Here is a 20,900-nt window from a genome sequence, read left to right on the forward strand (position 1 = left end):
ATAATTTGTGCCCTAGGGAAGGTTCATACCTGCATTGGAAACTAATGATTTATTTTATCTTTTTTAAACTCTGCTTATGCCTGCTGTTAGGAAATGTGCTTACGTGACTACAAAAAATAAAATCTACCAGCAGGAGGTCTCTAGTTTTAAGTTTGGTTTGATCAGGGGTCATATTTAGAAAGAGTCAGCCCAAAGGGAATTAGAACCAAAATGAAAGTAAAAAGTTCTCTAATGAATATGATTTAGAAAATAATATACAATTAAATTAATTTCTGTGTCAAATTTAAACATTTGTTACTACATTTATCTCCACAATTCCTTCATTTATCTGTTGATAATTGCTGCATTTGTGGCTCAGACTGCTTCTTTGTATTGCAGATTTACAGCTGAATCCAAGCATAATTTCTTGAATTGAACTTTAAAGCTGGATGTCGATAATGTTTGCACTTTGTAGTGTCACAATTCCGACTCTGAACAGCTTGATTTTATATGCTGCCAGATGTTTTATACATTGCTCATTCAATCTAAACTATGAACATCCCAGCTTATGACATGAAGAAGAGAGTGATCGAAGTATATTTTAATCAACTTTTAGATACATAATCAGAATGAACACTTAAACATGCTCTTATCTTTGATTACAGATACACAAATACTCACATGGGATGACACAGCTGCAGCTCATGTACTTTGTAGTTGTCCAGGAGTGGTGCTGGCTCTTGACGGTTAAGTTTAATTGTGTGTCATGTCCCTTTAAGAGTGTGTAGAGAGCTCTTTGTAGAGTTTGTGTGTGTGTGTGTGTGTGTGTGTGTGTAAGGCAGGGACAGGCAGCCCTCTGTTTTCGTGCTACTTGCTGTGGGAAGGGCACAGCTGACTGTCTGTCTGCACGCACGACCCTGTCTGTATACGTGCTTGGACATGCACATGTATTTCTCTCTGCAAGAGAGAGAGAGAGAGAATACATTTTTGCATATGCGCTAAAGGCCTGCTACTTTGTATGAGGATATAAACACCTGCTCTGATGAGCGGACATTTTTCTAAAATAATAGAGGAACACATGGGATAGAAAATAGAGGAATTAAAGAAGCGAGGGGCATTATTTCATAAATGATCCAAATGTCCCCAATAATCTTGTTTATATAACAAATAACCGTACAGATGGCCTCAGTTATGGAACAGATATTCAGCGTAGTAGGATTTTATGAGAAAATTACTCTATATTATAACTAGATATATATTCTAACTTGTACTGAGTCCAGAGTGGGAAAAAGTCATACAATGTCATTGGCTTTTTTTTCTTTTTTTTTAGATTTTATTTTGAGTAAAAGGATAAAATAACCATCATTTATTTTCCAAAATCTGTAAGATTGCTTTAATATACAAAGTATATACATAGTAAGTCATTAAAAAAAATGCAATTACACTGTTTCTTTTGATTTAACATCAGCATTCAGTGTTCTTGGATCACCTATAATCAATTATGAGGTTAAACTTTGAAGTTAGAATTGCATTAGGAATCTGCCTCCTCCATAGACTCTTGTTCTGCTACCAGTTGTTGAACACAGGCAGATTTTATCTATAGTGTTACTTACTGTTTAAAACAAGAACTGCAGTGCCTGTGCCTCAAGCGAAGGTGTAAAAGCCAAGAGGCTGAGAATTTGTAGTGACCAAATTCTCTTGAGAAAGTTGCTGGGCAAAGGTATAAATAACCGTGGCTTTAGAGTGTTGCACAACACAGAGGGTTGTCCATTAACCACTGAAAGGACATGCAAATAAGCAACGGAAAATTTGTTTGGGGTCCAACTAACGGATTGATCAGAGTGCCCCCAGGCTTTGCAGCTCAAGAAATACTTTCATATTTCTACAGTTTAAACTCCTTTTAATGAGATGCCAGAGAACGTGCCAGAGGTAAGTTGTATGGAACATCATGCAGCATTGCCCCTCCCCCACATGTTGCTGTGCATGGCTGGTCAGATGGCTAAAGGAAAGCTTCTAGACTTTTCCTCCCTTAAAAGGAGGACAAAATAGGCTGTTTGAAAGTAGTTCTGAATGACAGAATTCATGATGTAAATGTCATACTGTGAAAAAGAAAAGGAGCACCACCTTTCACTCAGTTTTAGAAAGTGCTGCTTTAAAGCTACAGCTGTCAAGCCTCAAGCATTATGACTGCTCTTTTACCTGTGACCAACAATGTGACTTTACTGGAATTTGTTTCTGAGCAGAGTGCTGCCCTGGAGCCACCTGTTGCTGCACACTGCCAGTCAGCTGGCTGAAAGACGACTCCTACACAAAACCTTGTCTTACAAGATAGACAAATTGGCAATTCTTAAAAACTTAATTACCACTCTACACTCTCACTCTAGTTTTAAATTTATTTTAGTTCATCAGTAGTAGGAATATTTGGACAAATGGTACATACTGTATTTCTGCTTTAAAATTCTGTATAAATAACTTAAAACCTCAGTTTTTTTTTTTACTAAACATAATTATACCGTCAGAATATCATATCATCTCTTGCCAATTAGCCACCACATGGTGTTTTATTTACCCTATAATAATTTTCATGTTTCTCACCAAGGCTTAAGTAGACCATTTGTGATGACTTTCCAATCTTCCTTTATTGTTTTTCCTACGAATTATAAATTCAGCTGGCTCCATTGCAGACAAAAAAGAAGAGAAAAAGAAAGTGGCAATGCATCCCTTATTTAAGCTCTAGATCACAAACTCTATCACTGTCTTATCATAGCCCTACTATTGATCCAAGAACCCAATAATTCCCTGGAACACTGGCTCTTCGTCTTTTGCACAGAGTTGAGATAAGCAAGGACATTGTGTGCTCTCTTTGTCTCTGCTTTTTCTGTTTTATAAAAAATACAGAGCAGGATGTTAGTATTTTGTCCCTTTGGAGTCCATCTGATTTCTAATACTTCCTTTTTATTTAGTCTTAATTGTTATCCATTGTTTGTTTTTTTTTCATTATTTTTTGTCAGTGATCATCTTCCCCATATCTAAATACACGATCTAATTTCATATAGATAATCTGAATTTAACTTATTTGAAAAAACAAATTAGCAAATTGGGAACATTAGTTTTTTTTATCCATAAGAGATTTATACTTCATAAGGCCAGGATTTTCATTGGTATCTGTTCTCTTAGAACTTTTGTGAAGGGGCTACAAAGTAGAAAGCTCAGTGGAGTAGTTGTTAGCACTGTTACGTTGCAGCAAGAAGTGTCCAGTGTTCGAGTCCCAGCCTGGGCTCTTCCTTCTTGAAGTTGGCATGCTCTAACTGTGTATGAATAGGTTCTCTCCGGGCACTCTGGCTGCCTTCCACTGGTTAATTGGTCTCTCTAAAGCTCCTTAGGTATGATTATGTGTGTGCATAGTTGTTTGTCTCTGTGTTGCGTTGTAATAGACTGGCATCCTATACAGGGTTTACCATGATGACCACCAGAGATAGACACCAGCCTTTTCACGAACCTGCGAGAATAAGCAAATGTAGAGAATGGATGGTCAAAATGTGACCTGACCTGTTTAATCAAAACAGAAAATTCTCATGTTTTTCACTTTATAAACACATAAACATGCACTATGTTCTTTGGTGAACTTTGTATTAAGCTCAGTATTTACTCTAAAGTTTATATGTTTATGTTAAATGTCTAAATGCTGTGAGCACTTGAAACTGAAGTAAGATTCCTTGTTGGTCTAACCAATCTTGGCCAATAAAACTGATTTTGATTCCTAATCAAATGAATGTTAAGAAAGTGCTTTAATACATGAACGGGAAAATTACTTCTCTTTTTTGCCTCGTTTAAAAAACGATCAGTGAATCTCCAGCACATTTCTTTTTCTTTTTATTGGTAACAAACCTTACAAAAATTACTTTGAATGTGTTATAGTTCTTAGGCCCAGTGCATATGACAACAATCTATCTGTTTCTGTTAAAAAATTTGCATGACAATGTTTTAATTGCGATCTGCGTGCAGAACACACTTGGAGAAACATTAAAATTGTGCAATTTCCCTGCCAGACCACTTGTAGGTGGTATGTGCTTTGAAACTCAACAACATATGCATGAGTACCCACACTCCCTGCTTAAAAAGGTGGTCTGTGGTTTTTAAACCAGTTGGCATCCGTTAGCGGTGCGCATGTGCATTATATTTACTGAATAATGCGCAAAGGCCAGGGCGTCTCCATACAGGGCGATTCTGTTTTTCCTGTCTACACAACAGAGATCGGGATGTTTTTAAAAGTGTACACTAGAACCTATTCGTAAATCATGCTGTTGTCATAGAAAATGCGGGCCATTGTGGTGTACACGATCACTAGAAATGCAACAAAACTATTCTCTTTTAACCAAAAAGCGTTGCCATAGAAAAAAAACTGCAGTTTTTATAAAACATTAGAAATGGCACATGAATATCTTAAGTTAGAGTATAAATTCAATTAGGTTCATAAAAATGTATTTTAAATAATGTATTCAAAAATCAATCAACAGCACAAAATGTAACTAATCTAAAAATCACATAATTAACAAAAACAAAAACGAAACAGAAAAGCAATAAGACAGAGCATGAACCCTGATCTTCTGGTAAAAATCCTTTATTTGAAAGGCACTCACTCACTTACTGTAATGTCTAAACCTGAACTTGTTAGTAACCTGACAATGAAATTGTTAGAAACCAACCAGTGGAATTAATGTAAAAACTTGCACCCAAACTTAATTTTTAGAATTTTGTTGAGTAGCTAATTATTAAGATGAATTTGTCTTCCAGGGTAAAATTTTTAGGGAATAAAAATGTTACTGAAATCATAATAAACTTTTTTAATTCTCTTACACCAAAAAATAAAAATTTTCCCTATAAACCACTGCTGAGATGTACCATTTATTAGCAATGAGGGCCTGGGTGATAAGCCTGCTAGCAAGTTTGACTTTACCATGGTTAAAAAAACTAAAGAAGGCAAAAAAAAAATTAAAAATAAACTTTTTAAATCTATTCCAACAATGAAGCGTAACCTTATTTCTGAGAACCTCGGCTAAGATGTATTGTTCATAGCTACAGGGAGAAGAAGTTCGGCTTGCTAACAAGTTTGACATTAGCGCTGACGCTGTCGCTGAAATAGCCAATGCTGGATACAAACTGAAATTTTTGCTCAAACACAAAGAACTTAATCTCCTACTCCTGTTATGATTCTTATATTTTCTGAAGTTGAATTATTCAACTCTGCTGGACCCTGGACATGCAAATGATTTCCTTTTCATAGTAATAAAGCTGTTTGAAATACATCCTTAAAAACTGCCAGCTTATGGCTGCCATTCTCAACCCTGCAAATTCAGGTGCGGTTAAAAGTTATCTGCAGTGCAGATATCTTATTGTTTCATCATAGTGACATCAACTGATTAGTATGGTTGTTGCAATTAGTTTGACATATCTGAAGCATTGGCATAAACAGCCGCTTTGCTATCTTGTCCTTGTGCAATAATATGTTTAAGTTATTTAATATTTATTAAATAACTTTCGGTCTGTTGAGTAGTGTCCTGTGAATACCAGCCTAGTACAGCAGTGGTATTATTACAATAGATGAAAGAGTGATTCGAAGACTGGCATTCTCAAAACTGCAAACTCCACACACATATGGAATAAATTCACAACTTCTCTTCATAATATAGAAATTTATTAACAGAAACAATTCAACACAAAGTTAAACATGTTTCAGTCATTAAATCCCTGAATAGTCAAGTAAACATGAACTAAAACTACCAAGCAAACATGAAAGAATACAGAAAACTAATGAACTATATACAAATAAAGGGAAAAAGGAACAAATATAATGGTTGAAAATCATAACCAATAAAATGATGCAATGATATTACAGTTCAGTGTGGGCATTTACTGTATGTTTGAGAACCTAGGATTTTTTTTAAGGAATTTGAAAATGCTGTCAAAAGAAAAACTAATTAACAATGAGTAGTATGTGTTAAAAAAAAAAAAAAACAGTCACATTGCAAATCAGAAGGTGAGTAAAACATTATTTTAAGAAAATATGAAATAATTATTTGCCGAATTTTAAATTGAAATGAATAATCTTTTGGGCAATTGATTTTAATGCAGTTAACTAGCCATTACATGGAGTAACGGACAAATAAAATGGTGGAGAGGAATGTCTATGGAGCCTCACAAGATGACAAGACAAGTCATATGTAAATATTTGACCTTCCTGGCGCTAGCATTAGCAGTTAGTGGTTTTAGCTAACAAAGGAAAATAACTTATTTAGCAACCCTTTTAGTTTCACAAGTACTTGAAATACCATTAATACAAAAATTAGGGTGTGTATGGATACCGGCAGAGCCTCATTGAAATATATATAGTTTGTCTTCACTTTAACACACAACACAGAACAAATAAACTACCCTCAAGGTTTGGAGGCCTGTTTGCATTAACTCGCCAAGTAGCCTTTTATCACCACAAACAAAAGCAAAACACCATGAAATTCACAATATTTATATTGTTTCATCCTAACTAATTTTCTCTGCCCAGACACAACCTCTTACATGTACTTCAGATTAACAGAAGTGAAGAAGGTCCAAAGGGCATTGGGTTGAGGCGATGAACAAAAGAAAATTGCTCTTGTTAGCAGCTTTGTTGCAAGTTGAATGGCAAACAAAGAAGTGGCTCAGATTTCATTTATGCAGAAGCTCAAAAAGAAAGATTAAGACAGCTTGTCTAAATTACCCCTGGGATTTGCTGGATGCACAAACAGCAGATCATAGCTTAACAAACTTTTGGTTGTTCTTCGATCGAGACATACATTAACATCAGATCATAGTAAACTTTGGATCCACAGATTCTTCGAAGTAGACTCTTACTCGCCAGCGGGTTTCAGAGACATTCAGGTCCTTGTGCACTGCCTCTCCAATGCAATCAGCTGTGCTGCTGCTGGTAATGAGAAAGTAGCTGGGAGAATTGTTTTGTTAGTTGACTCCATGAGATCACGGGACTCCAGCTATGGCTCCTCCTTCCTGGGCTGTATTAAAAGTAGGTTAATACGGTGTATTTATGGATTCAGAGTTTTTACCAATTTCTTCATTTATGTACAGTTCAGTACATGTTTCATCTTCAACCCGGCTGGGGCACAACATCCTACTGATTCACTTGCATCATGACAGTCATGTGAAAAAAACTAGGACAGCCCATTTAATAGGAGACTTTTTTTTTTACAGAAATTGAACCAGGTGAAGCTAAAGCTATGCTACTTGAGGACTTCTGTATAGAGCATATTTACAGACAGAGAAGGTTTTTCATCTTAAATGAAAACCATATATATTTTATGCATAACGTTGACCTAATTACTGTTCTGAGTGGCTGGTTCTTTCAGCAAATGACATATTTTAGAGTCTGTAGTCTCCAGTTAACGATTATTTGATTATTACATTAGTTGATGATTATTTCAACAAACGATTAATTTAATTAATCCAATTAATCCAATTAATTGTTTCAGCCTTATATATATATATATATATATATATATATATAGAGAGAGAGAGAGAGAGAGAGAGAGAGAGAGATATTTACATACACTCACCTGCGACTTTATTAGGTACACCTGCTCGTTAACGCAAATTTCTAATCAGTCAATCACATGGCAGCAACTCAATGCATTTAGGCATGTAGACATGGTCAACGCGATCTGCTGCAGTTCAAACTGAGCATCAGAATGGGGAAGAAAGGTGATTTAAGTGACTTTGAACGTGGCATGGTTGTTGGTGCCAGACGGGCTGGTCTGAGTACTGAGAAACTGCTGATCTACTGTGATTTTCACATGCCACCATCTTTAGGGTTTACAGAGAATGGTCCAAAGAAGAGAAAATATCCAGTGAGCGGCAGTTCTGTGGACGCAAATGCCTTGTTGATGCCAGAGGTCAGAGGAGAATGGCCAGACTGGTTCGAGCTGATAGAAAGGCAACAGTAATTTAAATAACCACTTGTTACAACCAAGGCATGTAGAAGAGCATCTCTGAACGCACAACACGTCGAACCTTGAGGCGGATGGGCTACAGCCGCAGAAGACCACACCGGGTGCCACTCCTGTCAGCTAAGAACAGCAAACTGAGGCTACAATTTGCACTGGCTCACCAAAATTGGACAATAGAAGATTGGAAAAACGTTGCCCGGTCTGATGGGTCTCGATTTCTGCTGCGACATTTGGATGGTGGGGTCAGAAATTGGCGTCAACAACATGAAAGCATGGATCCATCCTGCCTTGTATCAACGGTTCAGGCTGGTGGTGTAATGGTGTGGTGGATATTTTCTTGGCACACGTTGGGCCCCTTAGTACCAATTGAGCATCGTGTCAACGCCACAGCTTGCCTGAGTATTGTTGCTGGCCATGTCCATCCCTTTATGACCACAGTGTACCCATCTTTTGATGATTACTTCCAGCAGGATAACGCGCCATGTCATAAAGCATGAATCATCTCAGACTGGTTTCTTGAACGTGACAATGAGTTCACTGTACTGAAATGGCCTCCACAGTCACCAGATCTCAATCCAATAGAGCACCTTTGGGATGTGGTGGAATGGGAGATTCGCATCATGGATGTGCAGCCGACAAATCTGCAGCATCTGTGTGATGCTATCATGTCAATATGGACCAAACTCTCTGAGGAATGTTTCCAGTACCTTGTTGAATCTATGCCACGAAGGATTAAGGCAATTCTGAGGGCAAAAGGGGGTCCAACCCGGTACTAGCAAGGTGTACCTAATAAAGTGGCAGATGAGTGTATATATCTATATAAACAAGAAATGCATTTTCCAACTGATGAAAAAGTTAGGACACGTTATCCTCTGTTTATTGTTATCCCCTTTGACTGAAATAACTTAGGTGTAGCCATCTGCTGATCTCTGACATTGGTCTTTGGAAAGCTTAACTCTCTCATCACGTTTTGGTGTGAGACATTTGGGGGTTTCTTGCAAGTACTTCACTACATCTCAAAAAAGCCTACAGATCTAGGCTTTAAGTCTACCCAGAGTTTTTACATCCATGATGAAAAACTCCCATACGATTCTGGAAGGTGCTCTATTGGCATGAGATCCAGTGACTGTGGAGGACAAGGCAAGTGACCTCTTGCTGTCACGATGTGGTTTTGGATCGGACCAAAATGCAGACAAGAGCTCGGCAGCTGCATCTTAGTAATTCTTCAATTTATTTACAAAGGACAAAAGTCGTAGCAAAAACAATGCAGGTACGAATCAGAGTCAGGATACAAGGACTTACAAAGACACTGCAGGCACTCGAGGCAAAAACATAACAAAGATTTCCAAAACGAAGCAAAAACAAAGCACAGAAATGGTAGGGAACGGGGTTGTGACAAACACAAGGAACCAGCAACCAACAATGACATAACACCAACCAATATACTGAGGGATGACAAAGGGCAGGTAATCAGAGAAAACAGGGAACAGGTGTGACAAGGAGGCAGGAACAGGTGAAACAAATACAAAGGCTGAGGATGGGCAAAGTAACTAATAAACAATAAACAGAAACACAGACCAAGCAAACCTATAGACAAAGATAAATAATCAAATGGGGAATAAGAAAACTAGAATAATCATGACTAAAGTAAACAGAGAAACTAGAGGGAACATAGGAACAACAATAACAACCTGAGAACAAACAAAGAACCCATAAAGAAAACCTGAATACAAAAGTAAACAAACCTAACCACACTGACTGAATTAACTGGAAAGGAAACAGAAAATAAACTAGTTAACAAGAAGAGTGCAAAGGAACAAATAATAAAACACAATTAAACACAACCCCCTCACCTCCCCCGCCCAAAACTTGCACACAAATGGCAAGAAGATTGAAATAAACATCAGTTATTAATATCGGCCCAATTTTACTAATAAGACTGACATGTCAAAAAATACCAATCGCGTGTATTTTTCAATCGTGAGTATTTTTCTAGTCATACTGACACTTAAAGCGCTTAACACTAGAGCCACATTCAACCAATCACAAATGCAGATTAGTAGGCAACCTGGGGGTAAATGCCTTGCCCAGGGACACCTCAACATGTGGACACTGAAATTGAACCCAGAACCATACCATTGCAGGTCATCTACTCTACCCACTGAGGCACAGCCACCTGCAAAGTATCCCACATACCTTTATGCTGTCGCCTCAGTTTCCTGTTGTCAGCTGACAGGAGCTGCACCCCATGTGATCTTCTGCTGCTGTAACCCTATGCTTGGTTTGAAATGTTGTGCTTTCATAGATTGTATTCGGCATACATTGGTTGTAGTGAGTGGTTCTTTGAGCTACTGTTACCTTTCTATAGTCTAAAACCTGTCAACCCATCCTCTACTGAGCTCTGACATAAACAACGCATTTTTGTCACACAAGTCCTTATTACTGTGTTTTTTTTTTCAGACCATATTGTGTAAACCACAGATATGGTTGTGGTTGAAAATCCTCCCAGATATAGTTTCTAAAATAGTCCAACCAGCCCGTCCGACACCAATAACAATCTCTTGTTCAAAGTCTTTTAAATCTCCTTTATACCCCATTTTGATGCTTGGTTTGAACTTCAGCAGGTTGTCTAGATGCCTCAGTGCATTGAGTTGCTGCCATGTGATTGATTTGATTCCTTATTCGGAATAAGAAGCAGGTGTGCTTAATAAAGTAGTAGTATACAGATGGTCATCTGAGTATTGTGTTGTCTCTAGTAACCATTCGACTGAAAACTGGTGGGCTGTCTACGACTTCAGTACTGTAGATATTATTTCCTTTCGTAAAAAAAATTCTCGATTTACACAGTTTCTGCAATTTCATAAATAAAAACTCAGAAAGCAATGTTGGTAACCTAGGCAGCAACAATGCCAACATTACCGACACCAAAATGCAGAAGAAGATTCTGAGTAATGTCAAACAAGTCTCACCCAAATAGTTATTGCCTCAGCTCGTGTTTTTTGACACTGTATTTATCCTTTTGTTTCAGTCAGTAACTTCTTTAGCTTAGATTTAAAGTGTAATACAACCCCTGGCAAAAATTATGGAATCACCGGTCTCTGAGGATGTTCCTTCAGTTGTTGAATTTTGTAGAAAAAAAACAGATCACAGACATGACAAAAAACTAAAGGCATTTCAAATGGCAACTTTCTGGCTTTAAGAAATACTATAAGAAATCACAAAAAATTATTGTGGTAGCCAGTAACCGTTACATTTTTAGAACAAGCACAGGGAATAAATTATGGAATCACTCAATTTTGAGGAAGAAAATATGGAATCACCCTGCAAATTGTCATTACAAACAATAACACCTGCATCAGATTAAATCTGCTCGTTAGTGTCCAGGTAAAAAGGAGTGATCACACCTTGGAGACCTGATGCAACAAGAGGACTGACATGAATCATGGCTCCAACACCAGAGATGTCACTTGAAAAAAAGGAGAGGATTATCAAACTCCTTAAAGAGGGTAAATCATCACACAGTGTTGCACAAGATGTTGGTTGTTCACAGTCAGCTGTTGTTTGGACGAAGTCCAAACAACATGGGAAGGTGTTTAAAGGCAAGCATACTGGTAGACCAAGGAAGACATCAAAGCGTCAAGACAGAAAACTTAAAGCAATATGCCTTGAAAACAGAAAATGTACAACAAAACAAATGAGGAACAAATGGGAGGAAACTGGAGTCAACGTCTGTGACCGAACTGTAAGAAACTGCCTAACGGAAATGGGATTTACATACAGAAAAGCTAAAGGGAAGCCATTACTTACACCTAAACAGAAAAAAACAAGGTTACAATGGGCTAAGGAAAGGCAATCGTGGACTGTGGATGACTGGATGAAAGTCATATTCAGTGATGAATCTCGAATCTGCATTGGGCAACGTGATGATGCTGAAACTTTTGTTTGGTGCCGTTCCAAAGAGATTTATGCAGACGACTGTCTGAAGAAAACATGCAAATTTCCACAGTCATTGATGAAATGGGGCTGCATGTCAGGTAAAAGCACTGGGGAGATGGCTGTCATTACATCTTCAATAAATGCACAGGTTTACATTGACATTTTGGACACTTTTCTTATCCCATCTATCGAAAGGATGTTTGGGGATGATGACATCATTTTTCAGGATGATAATGCATCTTGTCATAGAGCAAAAACTGTGAAAACATTCCTTGAAGAAAGACACATAAGGTCAATGTCATGGTGTGCAAACAGTCCGGATTTCAATCCCATTGAAAATCTGTGGTGGAAGTTAAAGAAAATGGTCCATGACAAGGCTCCAACCTGCAAAGCTGATCTGGCAACAGCAATCAGAGAAAGCTGGAGTCAGATTGGTGAAGAGTACTGTTTGTCACTCATTAAGTCAATGCCTCAGAGACTGCAAGCAGTTATAAAGGCCAGAGGTGGTGCAACAAAGTACTAGTGATGTGTTATTTTGTTTGTTTGTTTTTCATGATTCCATATTTTCTTCCTCAAAATCGAGTGACTCCATCATATATTCCCTGTGCTTGTTCTAAAAATGTAACTGTTACTCGCTACCACAATAATTTTTTGCTATTTCTTTTAGTATTTCTTAAAGCCAGAAAGTTGCCATTTGAAATGCCTTTAGTTTTTTGTCATGTCTGTGATCTGTTTTTTTTCTACAAAATTCAACAACCGAAGGAACATCCTCAGAGACTGGTGATTCCATAATTTTTGCCAGGGGTTGTAGTAGGGTTATTAAAAATCTCCACTATGGAAAGGTTTTTTCTTTTACTGTTTTTTCAAAAAGGCCCATGTTGATGTGAAGAAGGTCCAAGCTGTTCATCAGGCAAAGGGTCAGTTCACAGAGGAGCCATTTACACTAGTTACAACTATCTTGTATTTATCACATTTAAACATTTTATGTAAATGCTTTTTCACCCAACTTCAAGTTTTGTTTTTTATTAACTAGTTTTAAGTACCAGATAATGCTGCTTCTTACAACCCATCTTGTATTTGTCCCAGTCTTGCCTTTGTCCCTCTCTTCTTCTCTGTCTGACATACTGTCATTCTCTTACTTCTCCTCACCATTGCCCTCTTCATTCACCCTTCCATCTTCATCTCTTGCTTTTCCCTCCCTCCTTTTCTTCTCTGCAGCCATTTCAATCTCTCCAAGACTTTTTCAAGGTTTTTTAATTCTGTTCCTTCTTCCGCTGCATCTTCTCCTGCTTGTCACTACTTTCCTGTCATCTTCTTCATTGTCATTGATTATTCTGTCTCTCCTTTTATTCTCCTACCTATTTCATTTGTTTGTGTTGTTCCTTCTCTCCTCCTGTGCCTATACTCTTGTCCTCGTCTGTCCATCTTGTTTCCTACTGCTCCTCCCTTTTCTCCTTCCACCGTGAGTCATTTCGTGCTCTCTGTTCCTCTTACTACGCCAGAGAGCCATTCAAGACAGACATTCATCAGCGGCCTGAGATGATAGATGCTGCTCGCCACATCTCCAGCAGCCTGTTAGCCCTGGGTGATGCCTTATGCATACAGATATCACCTGGCTGGCTGTAGACTCTTTGCTCGTCAAAGATCTACAAACACGCAAAATAACCATTAAGTTTGCACTAGGTGCTGCTGGTGTCTGAGACTGACTCTGGATAGAATAGAGAAGTTTAATGAATGTAAAAATTGTATGATATGTATAATTCAGATTTAATAAAGTGCATAAAAGTGCAAGTGGTGGATTCATCTGTTTGCATATGGGCGTATTGAGATTGTTAGGTATGTAAATTCCAGGGGAGTTGGTTAATTGGGTCTGAAAAAGAGGTGGGTGTGTCTCTCTCCACTATGACAGGCTTATTTACATAGCAAAGCTGTAATTACCCTAACGAAGCCCCCATCCTATCAGGGAGAGTGTATACACATATATACATGCGCACACAATCCCATACACACTCCCAATCCCCAAACAGGTTGGAGCTCAATCGTGCCAAACCTGTATTTTTCATCACTCCAGATTCCTCTCAGAAGCCTTCCATTCACATGTTCATTTCTAAATGAATGGCATCTTTTGGCATGCCAATCAGCTGGTTTGTTGGGATGTCTCTATCAGAGCTCACTGACTTCTTACAGAGATGTGGGACTCCTTCCAGCACTTTGGAGTCACTTCCTTCCTTCTCCTTGTGTGCAAGCTTTTGTAAAAACAGGCTTTCCCTTCGTGAGGTCGGGTTAGTATAAATTCTTTTACCCGGAAGAAGGTCAGGCAGTCCTGTCCCTAATGACATTGGCAGAGAGGCGGGGTACTCCATCACAGGACCAGCACAGAAAAACAGACGACCATACTTCTTTTTTTTTCTTCTTTTTTTTTACCGTGTCTTGTCCGGCGGAGAAACACTCAGAATTATTGTCTGAGTGCCAGGAAAAAGCCCAATAGATTTACTTTCACAAGTGGAGCGTTACAACCATACGTCACTCGCACACAAACAATCTAAATTTAACGGTTATTGCACCATGCACGTTTTTTGGAAAAGATGTTTACACAGACATGCAGCCAAAAGAAATAAATGTTGAAACCCTGAGGGATACTCTCTAAAGTCTGCTGCTTGTTGCTTATACTAGGAATACTCAGTGTTTAGACAGTAATATATATGTATGTATATAATTAATGTTTCATACCAATGATTTGCAATACTGTATAGACTATTTATAACGTGAAGCTCTAAAATCAGATGCTCCTCCTTCTGTCCCTGCGCCATTTCAGATCCTTGCAGTTTTAGTTGTTTTTCCAATATTTTGGACTGACCATGCATCAGTTCATTGCAGCCAGAAGGATGTTTCATACCTGCTTTCACACACAACAATTTTAAGTTGTTTTCTATATTCTTCACATTGTTTACTGTAGGGAAACAGTGTTTTGTGACTCCAGTAATACTAGCAGGAAGTTTCTTAAGAGTTATTTGGGTATGAATAGGGGTCCTTCACTGTCCTTATGTCATGTTAAAGCCACACATTTTTATGTATTTTATTGGGATTTTATGAGACAAAAAAGCAAAGTTAGGCATAGTTGTGAAGTGGAAGAAAGTGATGCATAGTTTGCATTTCTATTCACTCCTCTTTATTTAAGATAAACCAGTTGCCTTCAAAAGCTAATCTGTAAATAGACACCTAGGCATTTTTTAATCTTAGTGTTAATGCAGCTGTTCTGTGAAGCCCTCAGAGCTTTGTTAGAGAACATTTAGTGAACAAACAGCATCATGGAGACCACGAAACACAGCAGACAGGTCAGAGATAAAGTTGTAGAGACGCTAAAAGCGAGGTTAGGTTATCATATAATATCCAAAGCCTTCGACTTCTCACAGAGCATTGTTCAATCCATAATACAAAATATAAAGAGTACAACTACAAATCTGACAAGAAATTGTTATTCAACTAAACTGACACATTAGGCAAGGAGAGCATTAATCAGAAAAGCACCCGAGAAGCCCTTGGTAGCACTGGAGGAGTTGTAGAGAGTTCCAGACCAGGTGGGGAATTAGCTGATATGACAATTATTAGTGGTACACTTCAAATCTGCCCTCTACAAAAGATTGACGAGAAATTAGCCACTGCTAAAAAAAAATAGAAATCTATAAGAAATGCAATTTGCAATACCACAAACCATGTAAAACCTTTAAAACATATAGCACATTTCTTCATTAAAAATTCATATTGTAAAGCTTATTTATTCTCAATCACACTCTCCAGCGATACAGTTGGATTACATAAAACTGACCATTTATTCTGGTTAACCTTAATATCACCTGAAATATTAAATCGATTTTCAGTAACAATTAAAATAATAACATAAACTGTTAGAAATCACTTGTGTTAAACGTTCACTGTGATGACTGCCAGCGGGAGCTTAGTGCCGATAGTCCGGTCAGATCTTTACCGGGCTAGCTCGCCTCACCGCCGGTAGGGCTGGCGAGGCGAGCCAGTTACTACGCCGGGAACGGAAAACTCCGAACACGTCAGAGCACGTTTGAAATTAAGCGATGTCTAGATAAATCAAGCAGATATTTCACGTCTACATAGTTATATTCCCGCACTAAAAACATTGTAGAAGTTCATTTGTGTCACAGAAAGTGTAATTTTCCATAATTTACTCACAGCTTTTGTTGCTATGGTCCGCCATGGCTTCCCCTGCTTGACCAATCCGCTTCGACCCGCAATGAATTATGGGAAACGATGGGCCGCGAAGGATATTCACGACCCATCCTTCAAATCGGGCAAAATAAGGACACATTTGTCGGCCACATTTGAGGGAGTCATGATTCATGAATTGGGACAGCCTTCGTCGCCACGCTGTAACGTAATCGGCCTACAAATACGGCCTTCGAAGGATGCAGCCCCTGAGGCTGACTTCCGGGTCAGCCTCGGCGTTGGTACATTCCCTTTCCGGTTGATTTTCTGAAATGTAAATTTGTTTTCTGAAATGTAAATTTGTTTTCTGAAATGTTAATTTGTTTTCTGAAATGTAAATTTGTTTTCTGAAATGTAAATTTGTTTTCTGAAATGTAAATTTGTTTTCTGAAATGTAAATTTGTTTTCTGAAATGTAAATTTGTTTCGGTACTTGTAAAAGTGTTTTGCACCCCCCGGCCACCGTAGGTCTATCATATAAAACCACAATGAAATGACTGTAATGCGACAACATTGCACAAATATGTTTTGCAAAGCTTGCTGCATCTGGCATCCACAAAGCCTCAACCCAAGAGAGTGAGCTAATCAATCGTTTTGTCACCAGTGCAGAGCTTGCTCAACACTGGCAGCAGGCGGATGTGAGTGCGTCTCCATTAACAGTGAAACAAAGACTTTTGAACTACAGCCTTATGAGTATAGGGGCAGACAAGAAGCCACAGACTGAAATTATGCAGTACGTTTAACACCTGGACAATAATGAAAAGGAGCAAAATCTTTTTCTTTGGTGAATCTACCTTTAGACTGTTTGAGACATCTTGAAAATCTACTAGCCAGAGGAGTAAATGTGAGCTATACATTGAGTGCTTTCTATGATTTCCTCTCTTTTCTTATCTTATTTAGAAAAGTTACCTTAACTTCTCTTATAATGACTTGTACACATGAACGTACTTGTTGGTAATGTGAAAGAAAGTGGTGACTTCGGTGCATGAGAGGAAAGCAGCATAAAAGGATATAAGAGCTGAAAAGCAGCTGAGCAACATCTTTCTGAAAACCAGACATGTTGCATCTTTGTTTGAGGTTCTGCGTCCCGGGTCATCAGACACAAAAGCAACATCTCCACATGCTCTGTTATAAGCTTTCTTACAAATGTTTATAAATGCAACAAAATTCTTCCATTAGTTAAGCTCTAGATTAATTACAGCTCCGCCCAGTAATAAAAAAAAAAAAAAATCCAGGTTCATATTTTCAAAGCCTCCTACATCCTTCTAGCGGAGAACTTTAAATAATATTTTTAGATAGTGATTATTGAATGACATTTTCCAAGAAATTTCAGCTGAGTATTAAGAGTTGTTGAACAATGGAGGACTCAAGAGAGGAACAAATGCAAGAAAAAAAAAAGTCAATCTTGTTTTCTTCCGAAAGGTACGCATTTCCTAAGATGCAATCACTTTTATCACATATTTAGGGGTGTCCAAGAGCTTCTATCCTGCAACTTTTATATCATCACCTTTCTAAAATAATGGCCCGAGACATTTTTTCAAGTTTTTTAGGAAACACAAAAAACTTCACCAAATATATGTAATATTTCTTAACAATTTCACTCAAAAAGGTAATAATTGACACAACAATATCTTATGGTCCTTTTTATTAAATTGCATATATTTCTCAATCAGTTCATATAATGTGAAAAATTTAAAGAAAACAGTTGATGAAGTAATAAAAAAAAGAAAAAGAAAACAGTTGACAAACATTTATCACTTGTTACAGCCAGAGGTTCTGGAGATCTTCCACTCTTTGCTAAATGCTAGCTTCATGAATGGAGCTACTTTGTGGACAAAACTGCTGACTGAAAGACAGAATTAAAATACTAAATATCTATGCAATATTTCATGCCTAGCCTATATTGTGGTAATCTTTATCACTTACCAATAAGGGATGAGCCCTGAATTATGGAAATAGCTTCAGTGGCTGAGTAGATTTTCGTTTTTCTTGAAGCGATTGCCATTTTGAAAAGCCTGTAAAACTCTCTAAATAACACTCTTGACATAGGCCATTATACAACAGGCATGGAATTGCATGACCTCCTCAACTGAGGATTTAGACAATTTTACAAGAGGTGGCTAGCATCATGAGGAGATGATTTAGGAGAAAGAAATAATTTTTGACAAAGAATTACTTTTTTAGGAAGGTGACGATATGCATCTCTTCTTCAACACACCTATCTGACTCCAGTCCTCGAGAAAATGTGTTTACTACTGCAAAATATTTATGCATGTGTCAGCCATATTGAATTTTGAGGTTGGTGTTGGTGTTGGTGATTAAGACAGCTTTCTTGTTTGGTTTTTCCAAGTTGAAAATGCAACTCCTGAGTACAAACTGATTGCACATATAAACATTATATCCATGTTTTTATGACAAAAACACAACAAAGTCAAAAAGCCCAGATCCTGCTGTGCTGCTGTTTTAAAAATGTTTGTTGTTATGGTGGTACCTGGAAAACTTTGGCTGTCACACTGTTTCCTTTCTTGCCATCTATGTTGGCATATCTAAAAATGGTTTTTACCTGGGTTGGATACACGAGGAGATGAAATGCATTTTGTATAACAATAAGTCCTGTCATGTCTTTCTAGCATTTCTGTTAAGTATGATGCATAAAACAGGGCATGCATGTATTGGGATGAATGTCGTAAAATTATGCATGTTCTACTGAATTAGGACTAAATAAGTAACTATTTGTCTAAAGGCCACTGTCTCGCCTCATTTTCTTTTTCCAAAATTAAGGATCCACAGACTATATGGGCATGAAAGTTCAATGTTCCATCCACAGTCAATGAGTGGTCCTAAGTGGTCATGTCATTATTTGCTGAATTAATCACAAAATAGGTTGTCCACCTATCAGTTGCAACCAATCCAAGCATGCCGAATGCTCATGAGGCAGACTGAGCATCTCCATAGCTCAGCTTGACATGAAAAAATGTTAGTGGTCTCTTTGCTGCAACATTTAAGTAGAACTTGCATAAAATCTGTAGCAAATGAGCTTTGGACTTAGTGTATTCTGTTTTTTAATTACAAGGGCACACAAAGGTTCAGCATGAACATGATGTTTCTATATGGCAAAAACAATGTCAAATGTTCAATGGCTGCATGATAACAGGTAAACGGTAAATGTCTGGGATCGAAGATTATTAAAATTGATTTTGTAATGAAGTAAAAAAAAAGTTTCTTACTGGCAGAGGAGAAGATGGCTATCCAGGAGGAGGTTAGTATATCCATGGTAGCTGCGGTTGGCAGGGGATTGGTGAGTGGGTTTGTTGGTTATTGGCTCTTTGTCCTATTTCCAGGCTAGAGTGGTGGAGTGGTGAATTTTGGAGGGTGGACAGGTGGGTGAATGAGTGATGGGAAATCCAGTTAGGTAGTTTTAGGAGGACAGCCAGAAGAAATTCAATGAGGGAGTACTGATGGAAGTTCTCCAAACAGATAGAGGGGACAAGAAAGCACACTGGAGTTAGGGAACAGAACATTAACAAGGGAATTAAACTTTATGTGGAGGAGAGACAGTGAAGGTGAGTGTTATAAACTCGAGGCGCGTACAGAACCTGATTACCGCTCATGTGAGCAAAGCAATCTGGCATCTGCCTCTGGGAATCCGCTCCTCTTTAAGCTCCTCCTGATTGGCCTTGATGAACTCCAGCTGGAGGACACACCTGCCTGTCACACCCTGTAATGAGAGGAGGTTGGAGAAACACATACCGTATTTTCCGCACTATAAGGCACACCGGATTATAAGGCGCACCTTCAATGAATGGCCTATTTTATAACTTTTTTCATATATAGGTCGCACCGGATTATAAGGCGCATAGAATAGAAGCTACTGCAGTCAAACATTTGACTGGGGTTGCGTTATGCATCCACTAGATGGAGCTGTGCTAAAGAGAATGTCAACAAAACAGTCAGATAAGTCAGTCAGTCAAACTTTATTAATACACTACAAACCAGCGTTCTGATAACTCCATTCACTCTCATGGTAAGGTCTCCTCTACATAGAATTCTATTGAATAGAGCCAACCGCACGTTAGGAATGCATTGGAGTCTATGAAGTTGAAGTTGAAATCAAACGTTAGTTAAAACGTGAAAGGGAACTTTTCCCTGATTCAGTAAACACGTAAAAGGAACAGTTTGATGCACTAAATCAAACGTTAGTACATTCACAATATAGTAGCGTTAACTGTTGAATTCTCTCGCTGCTGCTCCATTCCCATGTTCGACTGCGTAGCTGACAGCCTCGAGTTTGAACTCAGCATTGTAAGCGTGTCTCTTGAAAGGTGCAATTTTGGGGTCGTTATACACACACAAGTGGTGTTGGACTAGGAGTAAGCACAGTACAGGTGTTTACCGCTATTACTTCGGCGACACCCCTGACTACGGTAGCCGTAATGCTGCAAGCGGTGCGGCTTTGTAGTTTACCAGTCGTACTGAAACATTTTGACAGAGCGCCGTGTACAACCAGTATGAATTAACCAATTAACCAATTGATCCATATATAAGGCGCTCCGGATTACAAGGCGCACTGTCATTTTTTGAGAAAATTAATGGTTTTTAAGTGCGCCTTATAGTGCGGAAAATACGGTACATACACCAACCTACATGGAGCAGTGTGGTTTTCGTCCCGGTCGTGGAACACTGGACCAGCTCTATACCCTCTACAGGGTGCTCGAGGGTTCATGGGAGTTTGCCCAACCGGTTCACATGTGTTTTG

General features: G+C 38.3%; 1 long non-coding RNA gene across 1 annotated transcript; it reads right to left on the minus strand.

Moving 5' to 3' along the window:
• Positions 1 to 667: 667 nt before the first annotated feature.
• Positions 668 to 16,170, minus strand: LOC124855103. Its single transcript, XR_007035007.1, has 3 exons — positions 16,113 to 16,170; positions 3,217 to 3,478; positions 668 to 936 (listed from the first exon to the last, which is right to left on the minus strand). It is a non-coding gene; the product is annotated as an uncharacterized LOC124855103 (long non-coding RNA).
• Between the last annotated feature and the right edge of the window lie 4,730 nt (positions 16,171 to 20,900).

Source organism: Girardinichthys multiradiatus, chromosome 19 (genome assembly GCF_021462225.1).
Source record: "Girardinichthys multiradiatus isolate DD_20200921_A chromosome 19, DD_fGirMul_XY1, whole genome shotgun sequence".
Classification (NCBI taxonomy): domain Eukaryota; kingdom Metazoa; phylum Chordata; class Actinopteri; order Cyprinodontiformes; family Goodeidae; genus Girardinichthys; species Girardinichthys multiradiatus.